Here is a 20,831-nt window from a genome sequence, read left to right on the forward strand (position 1 = left end):
CAGCACCCCCGCGACCCCGAACGAAAATGGATGGATGACATTTACAAAATCTGTCTATATAACTAATTTCACAAGGTATATATATCTGCGGCTTAACTATATGGGGGTAAAAAAATGTCTTCTAAAATGTAGTGGGTGCAGCTTATATACGAGTGCACCCTATAGTCCGGAAAATAATTTTTTTTTTTTTTAACGTAAGGGAGTAGGGAGGGTCGTCAATTTGAGTTGTCGTTTTTATTTTTTCAAGTTGACGTTGCACCCTGCAATTAATTAAGGCACGCTGCTCTCACATGTTTCCGGCAGTCAACAGGATTAACTGACAGGATTGTGAGGGCAGTAAATTGTTAGGAGGCAGATGTCAACACCATCTCTCAGATATAGTTGCTTAAATGTCTCATATTATGTGTTTTCTGAATGCTTTGAGAGTCTCAAGTACGAACACAATACTGACTGGCTCACTCATTCATCCATTCACCGCATGTTGTTTGGGGGAAAAATGCTGCACGTCCTGTTGCTATAGTTTTATCTCTTTCAAGGAACTGACGTCCCGCCAGCAAGTTTCTTGGCCCGTCGCAAAAACCAAAGCGTGCGTAACCAACCTCAAAAAACACAGCAGATGTATATCAAATCCAGCAGCAGACCAGCACCAAAGAGCGACGTGCTTGATCCCGCTCCCCTAAATGCCTGCCCCGCCCTCTGGAAAGCCCTCTCAAGTTCTGACAAGTTCTTTGCCAAGCAGAGCAGGGAATTTTGTTTAGGCTACATCTCCTCACTTTTTTATGTTTTGAATTGAAGCATGGCAAAATGGACAGTGTTGTTTTAGAAAGTGGACCACCTGAATTAGTGCTAATCCTCTGCTTCCAATTAGGACATGTCCTTGTCCTTTGTTCTCTACATAGGCTGTTTTTTAACCCTGAGAATATAATTTCCTTCAATTAAGTTGGCCATCAATGCTGGTAATGTACATCATGCTTTTTCTTATTATCCTTTCTGGGCAGTTGAAAGGGCTTGCAAGGAATTTGTATGTAGGATCTAAAACTATAAATTGGCATCCTGGTTAATAGAAAACCCAAAACCAGTGAAGTTGGCACGTTGTGTAAATCGTAAATAAAAACGAAATACAATGATTTGCGAATCCTTGTTCAACCTATATTCAATTGAATAGACTGCAAAGACAAGATACTTAACTGGCAAATATTAGCTCAATTAGAATTTGATGCTTGCAACATGTTTCAGAAAAGCTGGCACAAGTGGCAAAAAGACTGAAAAATTCAAGGAATGCTCATAAAACACTTATTTGGAACATCCCACAGGTGAACAGGCTAATTGGGAACAGGCGGGTGCCATTATTGGGTATAAAAGAAGCTTGCATGAAATGCTCAGTCATTCACAAACAAGGATGCGGCATGGGTAACCACTTTGTCAAAAATAGGGTGAGAAAATTTTCAAACAGTTTAAGAACAACATTTCTCAACAAGCTATTGCAAGGAATTTAGGGATTTCACCATCTACACTCTGTAATATCGTCAAAAGGTTCAGAAAATCTGGAGAAATCACTGCACGTAAGCGGCAAGGCTGAAAACCAACATTGAATGCCCGTGACCTTCGACCCCTTAGGCGGTACTGCATCAAAAGCGACATCCAGGTGTAAAGGATATCACCACGTGGGCTCAGGAACACTTCAGAAAACCACTGTCAGTAACTACAGTTTGTCGCTACATCTGTAAGTGCGAGTTAAAACTCTACTATGGAAAGCGAAAGCCATTTATTAACAACACCCAGAAACGACGCCGGCTTCGCTGGGCCCGAGCTCATCAAAGATGGACTGATGCAAAGTGGAAAAGTGTCCTATGGTCTGACAAGTCCACATTTCAAATAGTTTTTGGAAACTGTGGACGGAGTGTGCTCCGTACCAAAGAGGAAAATAACTATCCAGATTTTTATAGGCACCATCTCTGATGGTATGGGGGTGTTTTAGTGCCCAAGGCATGGGTAACCTACACATCTATAAAGGCACCATTAATGCTGAAAGCTACATACAGGTCTTGGAGCAACATATGTTGCCATTCAAGCAGCGTTATCATGGATGCCCCTGCTTATTTCAGCAAGACAATGCCAGCTTAAAATGACAGTGCTACACAAAAACCAGCACATTTGTGACTTGTGACAAGTAACATTTCATAATGCCATTCGTTATAGCTCTTAACCCAATCTAATGCAATTCTTTGTTAAAACGCAAATTTGGAATACTGACTTTTTTTTTTGTATTTTAATTATTTGTTTACCAGATGAAGCTACTTTTTCTCATTTAAAGCATGCAGAAAAAAAATCTCCCTTTTTACTGTTTCCCTGCTTCTGTTATAGAGAGGATCTTTGACAAGTGTTTTGCAGTCGGTCCTTAAAGGCAACAGAGCGCTCTTATCAAATACAACAGGGATGCTTAAAGTGGTGAACGGGTCCCAAAATTGGCACCGCCAGACTTAATACATACTGTATTCATACTGACCTCTTTCAAGCTCACACAATTAGTGATGGCATGCTAACTAGTTTGAACATGACAATCTCCACTTCTTGGAATATGCTGTCTTGGAGCTAAACTCCTCATTCATGGTGCTGCTCTGTGCTTAAAATCGCTATTTTTGGCCCATGTCCTATTGGCACAATTTTGTTTTGGCCCTCGGAGGAAAAATGTATGTGCTCCCCTGAAATAGAGGATCTTTGGTGAGCACAAACATATTGCTTTTGTTTTTATTCATGTTTTAATGGCGTTTGTATGCTATAGTAATTATTAGGTGAAGCAGTAGGCATAGCAGCAGAGCCTTGCATTGATTATTAATATGTATATATCAGGCGGAATATTCTCCAAATACTATTTTTTTAAGTGGGAAAATATAAATGTTTTGTCATTACAGTTAAATTAAATTTTAAGGGTTAAAAATGCTTTTACAGATGCTGATTACTTGATTCTGAAGCAGTATGCGGCATGTTAGGCAAGTTTAGTTTACATGTATGTGTGTATGTATGTAAATATATATATATTTATATATATGTGTGTGTGTGTGTGTGTGTGTGTGTATATATATATATATATATATATATATATATATATATATTCATACACATTTATCTGAAATAAATATACATATTATATATTTACACACACACACACAAGTATATGATATACAATTAATCAAATGTCGATGCATTGAAATAGACTTAGTATAACCTAACTTGTTGTAAATTTTAGTAAAGTTGTGTATAAAAGAATATATATAAAAACATGATGCAATTTTCATTCCATTATTGTTTACATCAGCGACTGATGCAAAAAAGTAAACAAACCAATGCGTGTTCCACACGTGGTCTTTGACAACCACAAATCAAAATAAACATTTACATAAACACATAAACATAAACAACATTGTCAGCTCTACAACTGCTGAGTTTTGAAGGCAAACGATCGACAAATTTAGCACTCCATTTAAACTATGAAATGAACCTACCTAAAGAAGTTGTGTAGCTTGCTACATTTTTTCCACACAACCTGTAATTGTTCGTGTTTTCTTTTTTTGACTCGTTCCTTACTCTGCATTTTGAGAGCTCCCTGACCTAAATTCACCAAATTTGATGCAGCTAGTGTGTCTCTTGTAAAATCTCGGAACAACTCGGCTGTTCTCGTTGTCTGTTTACCTTTGACCCATCCATTCATCCATCCATCTTCTTCCGCTTATCCGAGGTCGGGTCACGGGGGCAGCAACCTAAGCAGGGAAGCCCAGACTTCCCTCTCCCCAGCCGCCTCGTCCAGCTCTTCCCGGGGAATCCCAAGACGCTCCCAGGCCAGCCGGGAGACATAGTCTTCTCAATGTGTTCTGGGTCTTCCCCGTGGCCTCCTACGGGTTGGACGTGCCCTATGCACCTCCCTATGGAGGCGTTCAGGTGGCATCCTGACCAGATGCCCAAACCACCTCATCTGGCTCCTCTCCATGTGGAGGAGCAGCAGCTTTACTTGAGCTCCTACCGGATGGCAGAGCTTCTCACCCTATCTCTAAGGGAGAGGCCTGCCACTTGGCGGAGGAAACTCATTTCGGCCGCTTGTACCCGTGATCTTGTCCTTTCGGTCATAACCCAAAGCTCATGACCATAGGTGAGGATGGGAACGTAGATCGACCGGTAAATTGAGAGCTTTGCCTTCCGGTTCATCTCCTTCTTCACCACAACGGATTGATACAGCGCCCGCATTACTGAAGACGCCGCACCGATCCGCCTGTCGATCTACCAATCCACTCTTCCCTCACTCGTGAACAAAACTCCTCTGTACTTGAACTCCTCCACTTGGAGCAGGGTCTCCTCGCCAACCACTCTTTTCCAGGCGGGAACCATGGACTCGGACTTGGAGGTGCTGATTTTCATCCCGGTCGCTTCACACTATGCTACGAACCAATCCAGTGAGAGCTGAAGGTCCCGGCCTGATGAAGCCTTTGACCCACGCTTCTAAAAATGCTGTGCCCTTGTTGTTTATACTGATGTCTTAAACAGTTGAAAATGAAAGAAAAAATTCATGTTGTGGTGTTTTCATCAATTTATTCGACGAAACAATTACGTTACAATTGTCCCCCAAAAAAGTCAAGGGCGGTCGTGGCATGTTGTTGCCGTCGATGGTGGTCAATTTTTAGGGCATTGCGGCAAGCGGCAAGGGCGGTCACGGCAGTTGCTGTTTTTTGCCGCGGTTAAATTCGAGCCCTAAATGTGATGGTAAAACAGCCGACAAGTCACCTAAGCAGCTGCGTCAACAGCTAATATGTTGTACAGGCATGATGGTAAACATTGTCCTTCCGGTTGCCTTATTCTGGGTTGTCATCAGTGTCTGTGTGGGTTGTACATTACACGTCCAAATCTTTGTTTGCCTTCTAACAGTTTTTCATGCGAGGCCACAGGGCAGAGTCAAGTCAGGTCCATCCAGTTTAGTTGTTAACATACCAAAACATCCTCTCCCGGTTTGCTTGTCGTTCAGGTTGAGATTACGACACCTACAAATAAGCAGATCAGCTGACCGGCCAAGCAGCATGGCTGTGCTGTGCACACCTGCTGGCTTTCCACTTTAGACTTTGTCTGTGGTGCCATGCTGATCACCAACCAGTTCAGACTCATTCAGAGCTCTGGATCTGGAACTTTTTGTTAAGTGGGACACACCATTGTGATAATTCAGGTAATGAGCATATCGGATTGCTGTTACTCTGATGAGTAACAGCAAATACAAGTATTGTTTTGTGCAGTTGCTTCCTTATCTGTCCACTGAAAAAAACAAAAAACCTTAACCACAGATTTCCCGCCGCATTGCACTTGGCCTACATCTGCAGGGATCAGCAAGTTAAGCCACAGCCTTTCCACCTTCCAACTCTGTCAATCTGTTACCTGCAGCCGAATCCGTTCAACTGTTTCAGTCTGTTAGGAATCACAGAATTTTGCATTATTGATTTAAACCCACAACGTATTGCAGCTTTATGGACATTTCATCCAGAAATGGTAATTTACAAGAACAACCAACATGAGACTTAAAAGGTCTCATTATTTATTGTTTTTGAAATAAGTCTCAGAGGTCTCACAATAGTGTATAGGAAGTATTTTGTCCAAAATCCAGGCTTTATACAGGAATTTAGAAATGTTCAAAAGTGGGGCTGGGTAGAGGTGGGGAAAAATGATCTATTCTTCAATGCATCACGTTTGAAACTCTCGTCGTATTCGTTTAATCTGGAGCCAGAAGATATTTAAAGAGGACACGATGTATTCATTTAAAAACAGAAGTATTTATTCCCTATTGGATACAATTCTAATACAATTTTTCTGAGCGCTATATGTCCGTAGTAGCATTTAATACGGCAACTTACACAGGGCAATTACTGCTATCATGGGAGAACCTCCAAAACAAGCAAAGAAACCAAAAAATGTTTTCTGAGGAGACAAAAAAAGAAAATAGGAGTAAAAGGACGGTCAGGATCTACATTGCCCTAGTTTTCACTTGCTGGCGTGAGCGCTTCTTGGTAATGGCGTCATGTTTATAGTGCAGTCCAAGATCATTTCTTGATATTGTCTGCTATTTAACATCAGTATAGCCATTAGAGACATAATATTTGTGCCAATAATACAACTTTGTTCTACTGGTGCCACCAAAATCAAACAAAACTGAAAGTCATTAAGTGGTTTACATTTCATTAACTAAATATGCGCTAGAATGTGTTCAACTTTAGTTCGGAATCAGCTACTGTACTTTTTGCGACGACTGCTGTGACTTTCTTCTTTCTTCTCATTCACGGACGGCGTGGCTGGGAGAGTGGCCGTGCCAGCAACCTGAGAGTTCCTGGTTCGATCCCCACCTACTACCAACCTCGTCACGTCTGTTGTGTCCTTGAGCAAGACACTTCACCCTTACTGCTGATGGGTCGTGGTTAGGGCCTTGCATGGCAGCTCCCGCCATCAGTGTGTGGAAGTATGTGTGAATGGGTGAATGTGGAAATAGTGTCAAAGCGCTTTGAGTACCTTGGCTTGTGCAACCCTTCGAGACACTCGTGATTTAGGGCTATATAAATAACGCGACCCCAAAAGGGAATAAGCGGTAGATAATGGATGGAGGGATAAATAAACATTGATTAATTGATAGATTGAAGGTTGAAAAACGCTATACAAGTATAACCCCTTTACTAAGGGTGTAACGGCACGTGTATTTGTATTGAATCGTTTCGGTACGGGGATTTCGGTTCGGTGCGGAGGCGTACCGAACAATTTTCCACACGTACATATTAAGTAGCGTAAATAATACTCAAAATGCCGGACATTTGAGGCATTTAAGAAACTCTGGGCTAGGATAGACTGACCGTACGTCCTCTTTTCACTGGACATGTCCTCTTTTGCAGGGCTGTCTGGGCAGAGTTTCTTAAATGCCTCAAATGTCCGGCATTTTGAGTTATGGTTGCGTGTATTAAAACAATGAGCGTTCAGGGTTAAGAAGGGGTAAAAAAAAAAAAACATTGTGCGCGCAGCAGCATTCGTGAGGAAGGGGCAGAGAGCGAGAGAGTTATGATAAATGCGCATGCGTCTCCAGGCTCTGCTTTCCATGCATTGATTTATCAAATTGAATTTTTTATTATCTATAGCAGGGGTGTCAAAAGTGTGCCCCGGAGGCCATTTGCGGCCCACAGCTAATGTTTTAAAGGTCCACGGCACATTCTAAAAATACTATTAAAATAAACAAAAACATATCAAAGGTGAAATAAAAAAGCTTGAAGGTTAAATGTAATTTAGAAAAAGTTGCAATGTTGACTAATAAAACAAAGCTGGGTTTTTTTCGTTCAAACTGTCATTGCTCAAAACATAATATTGAATCGAAATCAATGTTATTTTGAATTATTGACCTATCCAAGGTTCCGATTACTTTACATCAAATATTCCAGTAAGAAAAATATTTTTGGTGGAAAATTTTGCAAATTTGGTAAACAAATGACCAAAAAAATTATATTTTGTTGTTTTCTTACTGTACCGAAAATGAACCGAACCGTGACCTCTGAACCGAAGTACGTACCGAACCGAAATTTTTGTGTACCGTTACACCCCTACCATTTACCATTTCATCATAGTGGGTTGTTCCACTGCAGCCAAACTTGACAGTCATTGGATAAATGCTCAGCTTAGTACTGCCCATGGAAGTAAAGTGTCTCTACAAGTAAATGAGAAGTGAACTCGGCCTCGGCTGGCCAGGACGCCGGACTTCCGCAGGGTGATGAGATGTTCTGTCTGTGGCTGAATCTCCATTTGATTAACTGTAAAATAAGCAAATCAGCGATCTTGAAATATAAACCTCTGCCTGAACATTTTTTAAATTTTTGTTCCATTGTTCTTGTTAATATGGAGCATTTTACAATCTTTTAAGTGACTTTCTTTCTAAAATCTAGTATTTGTACATATATAATCTATATTTGGTGAATACTCATGTTTAGACAATCGCTGAATATTAGCTTCCTCTATACTTCAAAGATCAGCAGCCGCCCCTGGTATACGGCCTGTGTATAATTTATAAAACATAGAACAAAACGTTGTGATATAGGAAACACTATGTTAATACCAATTAATAATAGCACAGGTTTGTTTTTAAATTTATTTACTATTTTTTTTTTTATAGCCTTTTTAAAAGAAAAACATGAATCATCGACAGTTATGTGGTTAAATCATCATAAATGTACCCGTGTGCGGCACCGCTGCTGCCCACTGCTCACCTCACTTCCCAGGGGGTGATCAAGGGGATGGGTCAAACGCAGAGGACAAATTTCACCACACCTAGTGTGTGTGACAATCATTGGTACTTTAATTTATGTGCTGGGGATACACTGTAACTTATAGCCATATCCTCTTGAGAACCACCGTCTTTTGCTGTGGACATTTGTTTGTGGTCTAATTCTTTTGTCATAGTTACACCTTTTGGAGGAAAACAGCTATTTTACAAATAACCACTTCAGAGGAAGATCAGTATGATTATTAGACTCAACATAACCTTAAGCAGTGGGATAGGAGGACGTTAGCAACAATAGTTTACCATGAATTGATAAACGTGGACCCAGACTTAAACAAGTTGAAAAACTTTTTCGGGTGTTACGATTTAGTGGTCAATTGTACGGAATATGTACTGTACTGTGCAATCTACTAATAAAAGTTTCAATCAATCAATCAAAGCATAGCTATGTGAGCTACAGTGCTAACATTACACTCACATTTTAAAAGCAACATATGGTTACGCCCGATTGTAGCTGAGATAGGCGCCAGCGCCCCCCGCGACCCCAAAAGAGAATAAGCGGTAGAAATGGATGGATGGATGGATAATGTTATTAGGTTAACATTTTTGTTACAAAACAACTAATTAATCAAACTTACAGCTTCCACATCTTTAGACTTAGACTTAGACAAACTTTATTGATCTACAAGGGAAATTCTTCCACACAATAACTCAGTTGCAAAGGATGGGAAGAGTAAGGATGGAAAGGATAATGTAGGAATTAAGTAGACTAAAAATGTACCATAGTAGCAGTATAAAATATAACATATATGTAATATTTACATATTATATACACAGTATATAATATATACTGGTATATTATATAATTATATTTATATACAGGTGCTGGTCATATTATTAGAATATCATGAAAAAGTTGATTTATTTCATTAATTCCATTTAGAAAGTCAAACTTGTAGAATGTATACATTCATTCCAAACAGACTGATACATTTCAAGTGTTTTTGTCAAAAAGGAGATGATTATAGCTGACAACCAATGAAAACCCTAAATTCAACATCTCAGAAAATCACAATATGGTGAAAAGGTCAGATATTGAAGACACCTGGTGCCCCACTCTAATTAGCTAACTAACTCAAAACACCTGGAAAAAGCCTTTAAATGGTCTCTCGTTTTGATTCTGTATGACACACAATCATGGGGAAGACTGCTGACTTGACAACTGTCCAAAAGATGACCATTGATACTTTAAAGAAGGAGGGCAAGACACAAAAGGTCATTGCCAAAGAGGTTGGATGTTTCCAGAGTTCTGTGTCCAAGCACATTAATAGAGAGGTGAAGGGAAGACAAAGATGTGGTAGAAAAAAGTGTACAAGCAAGAGGGATAACCGCGCCCTGGAGAGGATTGTCAAACAACACCGATTCAAAAATGTGGGGGAGATCCACAAAGAGTGGACTGCAGCTGGAGTCAGTGCTTCAATAACCACCACGTACCGACATATGCAAGATATGGGCTTCAGCTGTCGCATTCCTTGTGTAAAGCCACTCTTGAATAAGAGACAACGTCAAAAGCGTCTCGCCTGGGCTCAAGACAAAAAGGACTGGACTGCTGCTGAGTGGTCCAAAGTTTTGTTTTCAGATGAAAGTAAATTTTGTATCTCCTTTGGAAATCAAGGTCCCAGAGTCTGGAGGAAGACAGGAGAGGCACAGAATCCACGTTGCCTGAAGTCCAGTGTCAAATTTCCACAATCGGTAATGGTCTGGGGTGCCATGTCATCTGCTGGTGTTGGTCCACTGTGTTTCCTGAGTTCTATGGTCAATGCAGCAGTCTACCAGGAGGTTTTGAACACTTTATGCTGCCTGCCGCGGACCAATTTTATGGAGGTGAAGATTTCATTTTCCAACATAACTTGGCACCTGCACACAGTGGCAAATCCACCAGTACCTGGTTTAAGGACCATGGTTTCCCTGTTCTTGATTGGCCTGCAAACTCACCTCACCTTAACCCCATAGAAAACCTATGGGGTATTGTGAAGCGGACGATGCGAGATGCCAGACCCAACAATGCTGAAGAGCTGAAGGCCACTATTAAAGCAACCTGGGCTCTCATAACACCTGAGGAGTGCAACAGACTGGTCGACTCCATGCCACGCCGTATTGCTGCAGCAATTCAGGCAAAAGGAGCTGCAACTAAGTATTGATTGCCGTACATGCTGAAACTTTCCATGTTCATACTTTTCAGTTGGCCCACATTTCTAAAAAATATTTTTTGGTACTAGTCGTAACTAATATTCTAATTTTCTGAGATACTAAATTTGGGATTTTCAGTAATTGTCAGTACTAATCATCAAAATTTAAAGAAATAAACATTTCAAATATATCACTATGTGTGTAATGAATTGATATAATATGTAAGTTTCACGTTCTGAATATAATTACTGAAATAAATCAACTTTTTCATGTAATTCTAATAATATGAACAACACCTGTATATATACAATATATAACTATTATCATGTACAATATTACAGTATATGTATTGCAGCAAAAAGAAAAAGGCCAGCATAAAATAGAGAGTAGATCCAGCAGAAAATATACGTTATAAACAAAGAGAGGTAGCTAACATAGAAGTGGTCAGGTAGCTTTAGCTGACTTACAGTTGGCAGAAGCACAGGTTTTATTTTAGGGTGTGTAGTGAAGCTTTCTTTTCCCACTCCTCTAAGAAATGGTGGGCATATCATCTGGTTGAGGTTCATCATGTCCATGAGGAAGATTCATTTTCATGAAATAAAAACTCTCAAGTTCATATTTGAAGTTGAACCAGTTTTTTGTCTCTGTTTGGACAGCATAGAATGGGGACACACACACAAATGCCCCAATTTTCCATCTTCCGAGTTGTATTAAAGATGTGAAGATATTTTTTCATGCTGTTATTTTTCCATGAAAAAGGCTAATGACTAAATGCTGCTTTGGTGTACGATCATTCTAAATTCAGATCTAATGGCCTGCTAATTCAAAAATAAGGGAGTAAAGAAATCCCAAAGTGGTGTGGCCCATGATTATCATTATCATGAGGATTTATAGTGAAACGTCACTGGCCGTATGAAGACACGGCACACCCCTAATCTAAACTCAGAGTGGTTTTGCCTAATTTAGCTCCCTTTTCATGAGTGCACACTCGTGCTCCCTAGCGATTATAGGACCTTAAAAGTGTCTTCTTGTAGGACGTAGACTTTCCCTGGGGGTAATTACAAGCCTTCCAGAGGGTGGCTGGAAACCGATAGGACCATTCAGGCATTTAATCTGTTTGATGGTTAGGGTCTTATGCTAGGGAAGGTCCGCATTGGTGGAATTTATAGGTCCGGGCCCGCCCTGAATGGAAGCATACGTTCTTGAGCAGCCTCGCCGACCTCCACCACATGATACGAGCCATAATGTAATGTCCCCCCCCCTCCTTCACACATTCCTCCCTTTTTTCTGCCTGTCAGTCACGATTCAGCGGAGAATTACTTTTAGTTTGCAGCAGCAGATTTTGTCTTAAAAATTCAAGATTGTTAAGATTAGCTTGAGGCCATTTCGCTCAGTCCTGACAGGCCCCGCGTGCCACACTGCGAGCAATCAAACTTGTCTTTTATGCAAGGAACTGTGGTCAACAGGCTTGTACTCAGAGTAGAACTTGTTCAGGGTCATCTACGGTCCTGCCGCTTATTTGCATGCCTCCTTGTTGGCCCGGCTGCCAGCTTGTTTTGTCAAAACATGCGACATCGAATCACAAAGAGGCGAACCACAGCAACAATCATCGGGTTCTGGCTTCGCTGCACATATGTGCTGGTTAACTCAAAGCCTCATTACAGGGGAAAGGCATTGTTTGATCAGGGTTTGTTGCGGAGTTCCCAATGGAACCCCATTATTTCCTGTCGACTCATTTGTATCAGCAGGTGCCAAGCCAAAACTTCATTCTTGACTTCTTTTTTTTTTTATTTTGCTATCCGAACACAAGGCCTGTATGGGAACCAGACCTGTCTGTTATTGCAGCTGCATGACATTCTTTTCAGAGGCAGCTACCCATCACTGTACGGCTTTTCCAGTGTTATCCATTCATGGCTGCACTGGTATGGCACCCTTATCTGCAACCACACTTCTGTCGGATCATTTTCTGTTTCATCTGCTATCTATATGTTTTTTTTGGCTTTCTGTCCTATTGAAATTACTGGTGGTTTGTGTTTTTAACTGGCAAACGAACAAGATGATCTCATCTCTGTAAAAGTGAACAAAGTTCAGAGCGCATTATGTTTTTGGCAGGGGACGCTTTTTTTCTCTCCTAATGATAGTTACATCGTTTGGCCGCCATACGATCCTCCGTCGCTGTCACAGTGCATGGAGTACGGCCATTGCAGAGCAATGACGCTGTGATTGTGTCACTTTTGAAAACATTTGGTTAGCGTGAAAACCAGAACGAGATTAAGTAGATGACTTGTGTTTTAATTTATTGTGTCATCTCACTTTGTGAACAGTGTTCAAACATCACAGTGTTATTTGGAACAGTTCTAACTAGGGCTGGGCGATATGGCCTTTTATTAATATCTCAATATTTTTAGGCCATGTCACGATACACGATATATATCTCGATATTTTGCCTTAGCCTTGAATGAACACTTGATGCATATAACCACACCAGTATGATGGTGGTATGGGGCGGCATATCGGTTGGTAGAGCGGCCGTGCCAACAACTTGAGGGTTGCAGGTTCGATTCCCGCTTCCGACATCCTAGTCACTGCCGTTGTGTCCTTGGGCAAGACACTTTACCCACCTGCTTCCAGTGCCACCCACACTGGTTTAAATGTAACTTAGATATTGGGTTTCACTATGTAAAGCGCTTTGAGTCACTAGAGAAAAGCGCTATATAAATATAATTCACTTCACTATGATGATTCTATGTGTCTACATTAAAACATTCTTGTTCATACTGCATTAATATATGCCCATTTTAAACTTTCCTGCAGAGAGGGAAATCACAACTAAGTCAAATTACCAAAATTGTATTTATTAAGCAGTGGCACAAACATTCATGTCATTTCCAAAACAGAAAGTGCAATATTGTCAGAGACATTTTAAAACAAGCTATTAGTGCACTTTTGTGAATGATGTCACCATGATGACATATCAAAACAATACTGAATGTGTACTTTTTGTACAGAACGCCACTACAATATTTTAAAACAAATAAATTGCACTTTTGTGCATGATGTCACACAAGATATTTAAATAACCGTCAAATAAAAATGAGCTGCATAATAGGAAATCAAATAGTGTCCTTTGCTATGTGGTAGGTTCCTGCGGACGTTATCTCCTTCTGTTTTTGACTATTTTTTCATATGGTGTTGCTCTGGAAATAGTTGCTTCGGCATTTTGTTGGTGTGGCACCGGCCGGAGATGTTTACATGCAGAGTTTCAAGCTCTCTTAAAGGCCTACAGAAATGAGATTTTCTTATTTAAACGGGGATAGCAGGTCCATTCTATGTGTCATACTTGATCATTTCGCGATATTGCTATATTTTTGCTGAAAGGATTTAGTAGAGAACATCCACGATAAAGTTCGCAACTGGAGAAAAGCCCTGTCTCTACCGGAAGTAGCAGAAGATGACGTCACATGTTGATGGCTCCTCATATATTCACATTGATTTTAATGGGAGCCTCCAACAAAAACAGCTATTCGGACCTAGAAAACGACAATTTCCAAATTAATTTGAGCGAGGATGAAAGATTTGTGTTTGAGGACATTGATAGCGACGGACTAGAAAAAAAAAAAAACGCGATTGCAATCGCGTTGCATTGAGACGGATTCATATGTTTTTAGTGACATTTACTAGGATAATTCTGGGAAATCCCTTATCTTTCTATTGTGTTGCTAGTGTTTTAGTGAGTTTAACAGTACCTGATAGTCGGAAGTGTACGTTCACGGCCGGGTGTTGACGCGCAGTGTCTCGGGGAAGTCGACGGCAGCTGTACGGGAGGCGCAAGCTCAGTTGATATCAGCTAAGTGGCGACTTTTTAACCACAATTTTCTCACCGAAACCTGCTGGTTGACAAGTGGTCGGGATCCATGTCCGCTGTGATCCATAGTAAAGTTTCAACTCCTTGAATTTTAAACAAGGAATCACCGTGTGTTTGTGTGGCTAAAGGCTAAAGCTTCCCAACTCCATTGTTCTACTTTGACTTCTCCAATATTAATTGAACAAATTGCAAAAGATTCAGCAACACAGATCTCCAAAATACTGTGTAATCATGCCGTTAAAGCAGATGACTTTTAGCTGTGTGTGTGTGCGCAGCGCTCATATTCATAACAGCCCGTGATGTCACGCGCACACGTCATCATTACGCGACGTTTTCAAGAAAACAGTCCCGGGAAATTTAAAATTGCAATTTAGTAAACTAAAATGGCCGTATTGGCATGTGTTGCAATGTTAATATTTCATCATTGATGAAAAGCCTACTGAAACCCACTACTACCCACCACGCAGTCTGATAGTTTATAAATCAATGATGAAATATTAACATTGCAACACATGCCAATACGGCCATTTTAGTTTACTAAATTGCAATTTTAAATTTCCCGCAGAGTTTCCTGTTGAAAATGTTGCGGAATGATGACGCGTGTTTGTGACGTTATTGGTTGGAGGGGACATATTAGCCCAGCACCACTTACGACTAAAAGTCGTCTCTTTTCATCGCGCAATCACACAATATTTTGGATATCTGTGTTGCTGAATCTTTTGCATTTCGTTCAATTAATAATGGAGACTATAAAGAATAATGCTGTTGGTGGAAAGCGGTGGATTGCAGCTGCCTTTAGCACCGAAACACAGCCGGTGTTTCTTTGTTGTAAAGCTTTAACACAGAGCGGTCAAGCGAACATGTTTCTCCCTGTCAACCAGCAAGTTTTTGGATGGGAAAATTGTGATATGAAGTTGGCTCTTACCGGACTCTTGAGTGGAATATTGGACCTCATCCTGCAGCTCAAAAAGGTAGCTGTGATCTTTGCTCATCCATGGCTTCTTTGAGAGACACTAGCGTTCACCACAGCCATCCGACTTTCAGGTATGACTATAATCTCACTAAAATACTATTAACACAATAAGAAGACAATGGATTTTCCAGAATTATCCTAGTAAGTGTGTCTAATTACATCTGAAACTCTCCCACTGCCGCCGCCTGGAGCAGTCCCCTTTTCTTTTCTTTTTTATTTTCTTAATTTTTTTTTATTAGTGCTTAATTCTAACTTTCCTCATCCACAAATCTTTCATCCTCGCTCAAATTAATGGGGAAATCATCACTTTCTCAGTCCGAATTGCTCTTACTGCTGGTGGCTCACATTATAAACAATGTGAGGATGTGAGGAGCCCTCACACGGGTGACGTCACGCGCACATCGTCTGATACGTCCGTTACAGGCAAGGCTTTTTTATTAGCGACCAAAAGTTGCGAACTTTATCGTCGATGTTCTCTACTAAATCCTTTCAGCAAAAATATGGCAATATCACGAAATGATCAAGTATGACACATAGAATAGACCTGCTATCCCCGTTTAAATAAGAAAATCTCATTTCAGTAGGCCTTTAATTTTTTAGCGCGTGACTTTTCAAATGATGCTACAACATAGCAGTGCTGCTACTTTTTGTAGCAACGCTTTTGCCGCATAAATGTTGAACATATTCCCGCTTGAAAGCAATGCACCGCCAGAATGTTGAACATATTCCCGCTTGAAACCAATGCACCGCCAGACGATGGGTTCTGTGCTGTTTTTCTGGGGAATTAATTCTTCCTCCATTTGTTACCAGATTCGGTTACCTTCTCTCTCTCATATTACCACCCGCACCGCACCGCACCGTTAGCATCACAGCTAACGTTACCATGTCGCTACCTCTGTGCTCCGTGGAAGCGTGTGACGTCGCACACGTGACGTGTGAAAGAAGATGCGCTTGTTTTATGTCTCCGTGAGAAGCAGAAGCAAGAAAGAGTAGGAAACGCATGCAGTGTAATGCCCGCAACTAAAAGCAACTGCGTGAGAATATAGTCATAGCGATATAGTTATTTTATATATCGCACAGAGACAAACCCGCGATATATCGAGTAAATCGATATATCGCCCAGCCCTAGTTGTAATAGTTTTTGAGCTCTCATCAAGGGCTAAAACAGTACTTTTGTCTTTAATTGGGGTGAAGTTATGACATTTTTGTCATGGTTTCAATGTTATTTAAAGACGGCAGGGTTTGGGCGATATGGACGAAAAAGTACAATTCGATATATTTTTACTTGAACTAGATATTCGATATATATCTCGATATATTTTTCGGTGGAAGTATACATTTAAAAATATTAATTTCAAGATGGGTATTAACAGCACAGAAAATAAACTGTTTAAGTAGTACAGAATTACAAAACATTGATAAAATACAAAAATATTTTTTCTGCGTAAAATAAATAACATAGCTGTGCAAATAACTAGGAGTGTAACGGTACATTAAAATTTCAGTTCGGTATGTACCTCGGTTTATAGGTCACGGTTCGGTTCATTTTCGGTACAGTAAGAAAACAACAATATATAAATTTTATATTTTCTATATTAATATAGAAAATGACCATATCGTAATATTCGAGTATACGTTCTCACGCAGGACTTTTAGCTACGGGCGTACACTTCAGGCTCTCCTCACTCTTTCCCGTGTCTCCTTCTCGCAGACAAGCAGGCGCACATTCTTACATATGTCACAAACTGTCACGTCACATACACGCCCTCGCAGACGCAGAGCAGAGAGGTAGCGGCGTGGCTAACGTTAGCTGCTAACGTAGCCGTACGAGAGAAAGTAGGTGCGGATCTGGTAACAAATGAAGGAAGACTTAATTCCCAATACAAACAGCAGGGTTTCCATCGTCTGGCGGTAGTTCGGCTTCAAATAGGAATATGTCGAACAGACAACCGTAATTTGTCAACTGTGGGGGGGGAAAGCGTTGCTATAAAAAGTAGCATTACTGCTAATATGTAGCATCGTTTGTAAAGTCACTCGCTAGAGAATGAAGAGAATTTCATAACTGCAGTAACATACCACATAGTGAAGGACAAATACTATTTGATTTCCTATTATGCAGCTCATATTTATTTGACACTTAAAATGTCTCTGACAATCTTGCAATTTATGTTTTGGAAATGACTTGAATGTTTGTGCCACTGCTTAATAACTTTAATAAATACACTTTTGGTCAATTTACTTAGTTGTGATTTCCTTCTCTGCATGAAAGTTTAAAAGTAGCATATATTAATGCAGTATGAAGAAAAATGTTTCAAAGTATTCACATAGAATCATCATACTGCTGTGATTATATGCATCAAGTGTTCATTCAAGGCCAAGGCAAAATATCGTAATATATATCGTAATATATATCGTATATCGTGATATGGCCTAAAAATATCGCGATATTAAAAAAGGCAATATCGCCCAGCCCTACAACCAACCAATCATGGATGTTCGCATACGTGCAAGCACGTCTTGGAAGGAGGAAGGGGAGGGGTTTAGTAGCCCACAACACCTGAGCGGCGTTTGGTAATTTGAACGTGAAATAAATTATATTGATATTACGATATTTTCTTGAATCATATCTTGTTTAAAAATATATCGATATATCTTACAAACTTGATATATCGCCCAGCCCTAACAGACAGTATACTTTTAGCTGAATTTAAACAATTGTAGAATGTTCGTTGTTTTTTTTTTACACCACTTCAAGCATGTCAGCTGTGTAAAAAAACAAACCAAAAAACCCCCCAAAACAGGCTTCACTACACATCTTAAAATTAAGCCTGGTGCTGATGTAGTAGCTTTTAAGATTAAATTTAAATTTGAACTTTACAGTACAAATAGGACTAACATTTCGTTGCATTAGATCGTTGTAGTGTAGGACAAAAGAGCAATAAGGTGCGGAATGTTTGCATTTACATAAGAAGGTGCGGATATAAATAGATTTACTGCACAGATAAATATATTGTACTTGTTGCTAACGTTTGTGTCCTCCTGTCCTATTACTTAATGTTACAGTGTTGTACTTGTTGGACAGCATTCCAACCAATAAGAGGTTTTCAGGCCATGATGCAGTTAACGCAAGGTTGGAATTTTTTTTAAAGGTGCACGTTTGCAGGGGAGGAGCTAGCTGCCGGCAGCGTTTTAGCATAATAAGGCCTTTACAGTGTACATATAAAAAGTGTATAAGGTGCACAATAGAAGCAGGGATGGACAAACGCAGCTCATTCAAGCCATTGTCCCATAACGCATCACCAAAAATGATTTCACGCAGTCAAAATTTCAGCATCAATACCATAATTTGTGAAAAAGTTGAAAACATTATTTTATGTGCTGCTACAGTACGTTTATGGCACATGCGCCTCACACCTCAGCTCTGTTTTCCTCGTGCAGCTTTCCAAACAAACCCTAAACACGTTGACCAGAGGCTTTTATGGAGCAAGAGGGTAAGCATGGAGGGGGGAAGATACTGGGCGGCGGCCAGGGCTGCATCCTATTAGGGCGAGGGAGTGTTGAAAAGGGGTGTGGCCTGGAGCCAGTAACATCTGTGCCTTTCCCCACTGCATTCTGCAGAGAAAGACACAGGAGGAGAGGAGACACCAAGTTTTTGTTGCTGGCTGGCTGTTTGCTGCTGGAACTTGTCTCTGGGATTCAAAGCTGCATGGAGTACATACCTCGCTGTAGGAAATGCTCTGCTGTGCGCTGTGCAGAAAGTGGGACACTGCAGTGAGTTAAGGATTTCCAAAAAAAAAAAAAAAAGGGGAATGCAAAGAACAGAAAAGAGGTGCTACTGGACAGGGTAAGACTTTATCTCTGTGTCTTTATTGGAAGAAAATGCATGGGAGAGGGGCGCTGAAGCCGGTTATCTGGAGACTGGAATGTTTGTGGAAGGGGTAAACGGTCTAAGGCTATCAGTCCACGCTCAGGCTCGGGGCAGCGTTATCACTTTTCGTAAATGCAATCTGGATTCTACTCACTGAGAAGCAGCTGATTGGGTCATGCTGGTCTAATTAGCGGGTGCAGGATGATGAAAATGCTGGCAGGGGGAGGGGCGGATGACAAGACGCTCCGACAGAGGGTGACTTCTCGGAGACAAATCTGTCCTCCGTTTGCCGGTAATGACAAGACTTTGTGTAGAAATATGTTAAATGCACCAGCTGCTACCTCCCACCAGGTCCCTTCTGGTGGATGCAGTCCCTCGTCACTGTCAAAGGGAGTGTGAGGGGAGGCAGGCTCTTTTCCATTCCCGGCATGATGTGGAGGTGTTAAAGGAGGATGAAAAAGGAAAGTCACCTTGAGGACCTTGCTGTGTCCAGCCCTCTCAGGTCCAACTCCGTCATCACCAAAAGGATTTTACTACTCGGGACCCGTTTAACACTCATGGTATTAGTTTTTCTCCACCGAATCAGAGGGACAATCCTATTTCCTGCGCCATAAAACGTCCAGATTAATACGAAGAGTGATGGGCGGCTTACATAAAATCATTCGCCACAGTATGCGCCGGTCGGCAACCGCTCTGGTTGCCATAGCAACTGAGGGGGAAGGCTGCAGATCGTGCTGTGGTGGAGAGATATTGCCACTCAGGCTCCATAACTTCTGGGGAAATGTCCTACTACAAGGCTTAACTGTTATCCAATGTTCTACAATGGTGTATTGGCGCTATAGCTTGAATTGATCATGAGCTGTGTTTGTCCACGGATGTCCAAGACGTGTATTGTGGACTTTATCCATTTTTTCTTAGCGCAGTGGTTCTCAAACTTTTTTCACCCAGTACCACCTCAGAAATAACTTTGCTCTCCAAGTACCAACAGATTGGACAACATTAACATACAATAGCGTAGTAGGCCTATTTAATCATAAAGAATGAGGCAGAGGTTTTATTTGACAAGTATATTTAATATTTTTGGGCACTTTTGAACAGAAAACCTGTTTCAATATTTAATTGATGCGTTGTTGGCCCTATGATGAGGTGGCGACTTGTCCAGGGTGTACACCGCCTTCCGCCCAAATGCAGCTGAAATAGGCTCAAGCACCCCCCGCAACCCCAAAAAGGACAAGTGGTAGGAAATTGTTGGATGGATGGATTCTCTGGTGTACCACTAGATCAGGCTTGGGCAATTATTTTGCCAAGCAGGGCCAAATTTAGAGAAAAAAATGTGTCTATGGGCCTGTATATCTATTTTTAGGAACACTAATACAAAACCTCACAATAATGTCTGATTGAATGCTAAAAACGTAAAACATTTTTACTGATTGAGACAGCCATAATTTACATGAAAATAAAGAACGTGGGATTATTAATATTAACTGTGAACGGTAAAACACTGAATAATGACAACAATGAACGTCACCACCCCTGCTCGATCGACATTATACAATCAAGCTAAATGCAACACAAATGCCAAAAAACAGCTAAATATGAATGCAAAGGGTAAAAAACAAAACACCTACAATCTGATATATCTGATACATCACTAAGC

At 40.7% G+C, this 20,831-nt stretch overlaps 1 protein-coding gene across 3 annotated transcripts in view; it reads left to right on the forward strand.

The window, feature by feature from the left end:
• Positions 1-20,831, forward strand: part of LOC133552893 (disheveled-associated activator of morphogenesis 1-like) — a 116,892-nt gene that overhangs the window by 25,768 nt on the left and 70,293 nt on the right. The window contains exon 1 of one of the 3 annotated variants that reach the window (XM_061900464.1): positions 18,911-19,150. The exons of the other annotated variants lie outside the window; for them this stretch is intronic. The gene's annotated coding sequence lies outside the window, so the exon portion shown is untranslated. Of the gene's footprint in view, positions 1-18,910; positions 19,151-20,831 lie in introns of those variants that run through there. 3 annotated transcript variants of the gene reach the window in all.

Source organism: Nerophis ophidion, linkage group LG05 (assembly GCF_033978795.1).
Source record: "Nerophis ophidion isolate RoL-2023_Sa linkage group LG05, RoL_Noph_v1.0, whole genome shotgun sequence".
NCBI classification, from domain to species: Eukaryota; Metazoa; Chordata; class Actinopteri; order Syngnathiformes; family Syngnathidae; genus Nerophis; species Nerophis ophidion.